This window comes from Peromyscus californicus, unplaced genomic scaffold, assembly GCF_007827085.1.
Source record: "Peromyscus californicus insignis strain IS unplaced genomic scaffold, ASM782708v3 Scaffold_2__1_contigs__length_46816999, whole genome shotgun sequence".
Taxonomy (NCBI): Eukaryota; Metazoa; Chordata; class Mammalia; order Rodentia; family Cricetidae; genus Peromyscus; species Peromyscus californicus.
In genome coordinates this window covers 36,431,816-36,437,881 of record NW_026294540.1, presented here as the reverse complement: position 1 = coordinate 36,437,881, position 6,066 = coordinate 36,431,816, and positions in this window count along the sequence as shown.

Sequence of the window (6,066 nt, the reverse complement as noted above, 5' to 3'; positions counted from 1 at the left end):
GGTGCACGTCATTAATCCTAGCATTGGGGAGGCAGAGCCAGGTGGATCTCTGTGAATTCGAGGCCAGCCTGGTCTACAGAGTGAGATCCAGGACAGTCTCGAAAAAAAACAAAACAAAACAAAACAAAAACCTGTAGCCAAATATTGGGGTAAATGCTGAAAGATCAGAGGAAACAAGCCACAGCCACTTCTCACCTCGCCAACTCCTCAGCGGGAAAAGGAAGATCCTGTCTCCACGAATCCTCAGACTGAATGCCTCTGAGTCCTCAGCCGAAAGGACTGAGTTCCTGTCTCCTCACGCCTTATATGCCTTTCTCCGCCAGCTATATTTCCTGTCTTAACCTTCCTAGTGCTGGGATTAATGGCGTGTGTGCTTCCCAAATAATGGGAGCAAAGGCATGAGATCCCAAGTGCTGGGATTAAAGGTGTGTGCCACTCCTGCCTGGCTCTGTTCTTAGACTGGATTAATCTCGAGTAGTCCAGGGTGGATTTGAACTCACAGAGATCCAAACGGATCTCTGCCTCTTGAGTGCTAGGACTAAAGGTGTGAGCCACTGTCTGGCCTCTGTGTTTAATCTAGTGGCTGGCTCTGTCCTCTGATCTTCAGGAAAATTTTATTTGTTAGAGTACAAACAAAATATCACCACAGTGAGCAGCCTGACATGGGTGCTGGGATCTGAACTCAGGTCCTTTGGAAGAGCAACAAGCACATTTAACTGCTAAACCATCTCTCCAGCCCTGTTTGTTTTTGTTTGTTGTTGTTTTCAAAACAGGGTCTTGTATAGCCCAGCCTTAGCTTGAACTCTATAACAATCACGGATGACCTTGAACTTCTTTTGCATTTATTTATTTATTTATTAAATTTTATTTGTGTGTGTGTGTGTAGATCAGAGAACAATTTGTGGGCATTGGTTATCCTGTAGTTGATTTTTTTTTTTTTTTTTAACTCTTTTACTCTTTGGGGGCTTGGTACCCAGTTCCCAAATAAATACACGGAGACTTACTCTTTCTTATAAATGCCTGGCCTTAGCTGGGCTTATTTCTTGCCAGCTTTTCTTAAATTATCTCATCTAACTTTTGCTTCTGGGCTTTTACCTTTCTCTATTCTACTTTTCTTTCCTTCTTACTCCATAGCTGACTGGGTGGCTGGGTGGCTGGCCCCTGGCATCCTTCTTTTCCTTTTTTCACTCTTCCCTCTCTTCTCATTCTATTTATTCTCTCTGTCTGCCAGCCCTGCCTATTTCTCTCTCCTGCCTACCTATTGGCTGTTCAGCTCTGTATTACACCAATCAGGTGTTTTAGACAGGCAAAGTAACACAGCTTTACAGAGTTAAACAAATGCAACATAAAAGAATGCAACACATCTTTGCACCATTAAACAAATGTTCCACAGAATGTAACACATCTTAAATTATATTCCACAAGCCAGGTGGTGGTGATGCATGCCTTTAATCCCAGCACTTGGGAGGCAGAGCCAGGTGAATTTCTGTGAGTTCGAGGCCAGCCTGGTCTACAGAGTGAGATCCAGGACAGGTACCAAAATCACACAGAGAAATCCTGTCTTAAAAAAAACAAAAGCAAAAATAATTATATTCTACAACATTATTCTATTAAGTGGGTTCCAGGGTTAAGCTCAGGTTGACACTCTTGGTAGCAAGCAACATTTTTGAGCCATCCTCCTGATCCCCAGTGTTTGCTTTGTAAGTAGCAGTTTGAGCTAGAATTCACACACCCAGTTGATCCACTTGAAACGCACAGTGCAGTGGTTCTTACTGTATCCCCACATGGCCATTCCAGCATCACCTGTTATAGAATCCTTCAGTATCCCCAAAAGATGCCCATACACCTCAGCACTTACTTCTCTTGGGCAACGCCCATCCCCTTTTTCTGTATGGGTTTGCCTTTTCTGAAGATATATAGAGAATTGCACAGAATGTGGCTTTGTGCCTGGCTTCCTTCATTTGGTCTGAAGTTTTCAAGGATTTTGTTGTGTGTGGCGGTGCTTTGTCTGCATGTATGCCTGTTCACCATGTGTGTGCAGTAGTACCTTCAGAGGCCAGAAGAGGGCATCTGAACTGGAGTTTCAGGCTGTTGTGAGCCGCCTGACTTGGGTACTGAGAACCTGAACTTGGATCCTTTACCAGAGTAGCATGTACTTTTAACCACTGAGCCATCTTTACAGCCTTTAGTTATCAATTTATTTACGGAAGAGTTCTCACTGTGTAGCCCTAGATGGCCCAGAACTCATAGAGATCTGCCTGTCTCTACCTCTTAAATGCTGGCATTCAAAGTGTGTACCACTACACCTGCCACACTAGGCCTAGCTTGAGCATATGTGACCTCAAAGCCTGCCTCCACAGGGACAGACTTCCTCCAACAGGGCCACACCTCCTAATAATGCCACTCCCTATGGGCCAAGCCTTCAAACACAGGAGTCTCTGGGGGCCATTCCTGTTCAAATCACCACAGTCACCATGGACATTTGTATGTAAGTTTTAGTTTGCACATGCCAATTCTCATGGGATTCACTGTACCCACTTGCTAAGTGCAGAATTCTTTTAATTAGGAAAAAAAATTGCTTGAGTAGCTATCCATAGAAGACAGGTGTCTTTGTTTCTTTCCCATAGCTGTGATAAAATTCCCTGACAAAAGCAACTTAAGGGAGAAAGAGTTTCTTTAGCTCATGACTCCAGGCCACATTCCGTCAGTGCAGAGAAGCCAAGGCGTCAGGAATTTGAAACAGTTGGTCACATCACACCCACAGTCAGGAGTGGAGAGAGTGAATAAATGCACACTAGTGCTCAGCTCACGCTCTTCAAGATTCAGCCCATGAAATGGTGCTGCCCACATTCACGGTGGGGCTCACCATCACAACCCAGTTAAAAATCCCTCACAAGTGTGTCCACAGGCTGACCTAATCTAAACAGTTGCTCATTGATGCTCTCTTCCCAGGTGACTCTCTAACAGTGGTTCTCAATATATGGGTCATACTCCTGGCGGGGGGGATCAAATGATCCTTTCACAGGGGTTGCATATCAGAGATCCTGCATATCAGATATTACATTATGATTCATAACTATCAAAATTACAGTTATGAAGTAGCAACCATGAAAATAACTTCATGGCTGGGGTTCACCACAACATGAGGAACTGTATTAAAAGGTTGTAGCATTAGGAAGGTTGAGAACCACTGGTCTAGACTATCAAGTTAGCCAACACACACAAACAGCCATCACACACGCCACCTGACTGTAAACACCTAAGTCTTCAGAGACTGGTCCAATGGCGTCATTGTGTGCCAGGATGAGACTCTAGGAAGAACTGAGTGCTGCACCACACTGGAGAACATAGAGCTGATTGCTGATAAATGTGGGTGTCTGGTCAGGTGAGCACTGACAAGTGTCACAGTTTGAATGTGAAGTGTCTTCATGTCTTGTTAGGGTTTCTATTGCTGTGAAGAGACTCCATGACTATGGCAACTCTTATAAAGAAGACATTTAATTGGGGCTGGCTTACAGTTCAGAGGTTTAGTGCATTATCATCATGACAGGGAGCAGACACCCTGGAGCTGAGAGTCCTACATCTTGTAGGCAACAGGAAGTTGACTGAGACACTGGGCAGTATCCTGAGCATAGGAAACCAGAAACCCCACCCCCACAGTGACACACTTCCTCCAACAAGGCCATAACCACTCCACAATTAATAGTACCACTCCCTATGAGGTTATGGGGCCAATTACATTCAGACTCCCACATTTCACAAGCTCCTGAGTTTGAACACTTGGTCTCCAGTTGTGGTGCTGTGTTAGGACACTGTACAACCTTTGGGAAATGGGAAATAGATGGAGGAAGGTCAGTTTCAGGAAGTGGGCCTTGAGGTTTATAGCCACACCCGGACCAAGTCCTGCCTGGCCTCTGTTTCCTGATCCTCCCAGATGTGGGCAGGCAGCCTCATCGTGCTGCCACATTTGAGGTGCCTTCTGCCATGATGCCCTGACTTCCCCTTTCAAAGTGTGAGCCAGAACTTCCCATTCCTCCCTTTAATTGCTTCTTGTCAGACATTTGATCACAGCAGTGAGAGAAATAACACAGCAACACCGAGATGGAAATAAGGTTCTTTCCATCTGTTCACGCATGTGTGCATGTGTGCATGCATACAGTGTATGTGTATGGTGCATCCATGTGGTATATTGTGTGTGTGTGCACCTGTTTGTGTACACATATGTAGAGGCCAAGAAGATGCCTGGTGTCCATCTCTATCACACTTTGACTTATTCTCTTGAGACAGTCTCTCTCTCTGAACGTGGAGCTCAAAGATTTTTGGCTAGACTAGCTGACCAGTGAGCCCCAGTGATCCTGCTGTCCTCACTCTACCAGGCTTTTTCTTTGGGGCCACCAGCCAGCTCTCAAATCATGACATGGAGACTTGTTATTAGTTATAAATGCTCGGCCTAGCTTAGGCTCATTTTTTTGCTAGCCCTTATAACTTAACCTGTTTCTCTTCATCTACATTTTGCCTCAGGGCTTTTTACCTACCTTTCTTTCTTTCTTCCTTTCTTTCTTCCTTTCTTCCTTTCTTCCTTCCTTCCTTCCTTCCTTCCTTCCTTCCTTCCTTCCTTCCTTCCTTCCTTCCTTCCCTCCTTCCTTCCCTTCTTCCCTCCCTCCCTCCCTCCCTCCCATGCTTAGGTTCTGGCCCTGGGAGTGTCCCTCTCCTCCTCCTTTTCCTTCTCAAGCCTAGATTTCTCCTATTTATTCTCTCTGCCCACCAGCCCCACCTATCCCTCTTTTGCCTAGCTATTGGCCATTCAGCTTTTTATTAGACTAATCAGGTGCTTTGGGCAGGAAGTTGACACAGTAACACATCTTCAAATAATTAAATGCAGCAGAAACAAACTAACACATCTTTAAATCATTAACAAAGGCAGCAGAAACAAATGTAACACATCTTTGCCTAGTTAAAATAATATCCACCACACTGCACCCCTGACAGCTCTTTACATATGTGCCGGAGATCTGAACTCAGGCCCTTGTAGCAGGCACTTTACCGACTGAGCCATTTCTCCAGTACTTACTGTCTTAAATTATTATTATTGTCATCATTGTTATTATTTTTAGACAAAACCTCATATACCCCAGGCTAGCCTTGAACTTGAACTTACTATATAGCAGAGGATGACCTTGCACCTCCTACCTCCACCTCCACTGTGCTGAGGTTCTGGGTTTGTCCCAGCACATGTTATTTTTTGATCTTCATGCAGCTGGCTTTTGTGTTTTTTGTGTTTTTTTTGTTTTGTTTTTTTGAGCTGTAACTGTTCAAGGCAGGTGTCCAATTCAACAGTCCATTCCCACCTTGTTTGTGCGTATCCTGAGTTTGGGATTACCTGGAGGGCAGAGGACTACAAACAGTCCTGTGACACCAGGGTAGGGGCTGTCCTGTCTTCACAGTTTCAGTAAACAAAGACTGACTGAGGATTGATCTCACTCCTCCGGCCACACAAAACTCTGTAGCCTCATGTCCACAACTCAGGCCCCTATGGAAGCCTGAACATCTTGCAACATCTATGACACGTGTGTGGCTACTCTGGTCACTGGCCGATTGGCTGCTTTCAGCTCCAGAGTTCTTCTGGCAGTCTTGGCCAGGATCTAGACGGAATGGGACCCACAGTGAATGCCACCAGTGGTGACTAGTGACTCTAGACTCCTTCATCACCACATTTCCAGTAGTGGCTGTAACTGCCCCAGTTGTATAGAAACTGGTGACTCTCTGTCTCTTCATGGCAAAATACCCACCAGAAACTTTATAAAAGGAGGCTTGGGATGTAGCTCAGTTGATAGAGTGTTTGTGTAGCATTTATGAGGCCCTGGGTTCAGTCCTCAGCACTGTATAAACTGGGCATGGTGGTCCATGCCTGTATCTCAGCACTGGGGAGATAGAAGTCTACACAGTGAATTTGAGGCTAGTCTGAAATACAAGACTGCCTCAACGGGCAGATCTCTGAGTTCGAGGCCAGCCTGGTCTACAGAGCAAGTTCCAGGATAGCCAGGGCTACATAGAGAGATCCTGTCT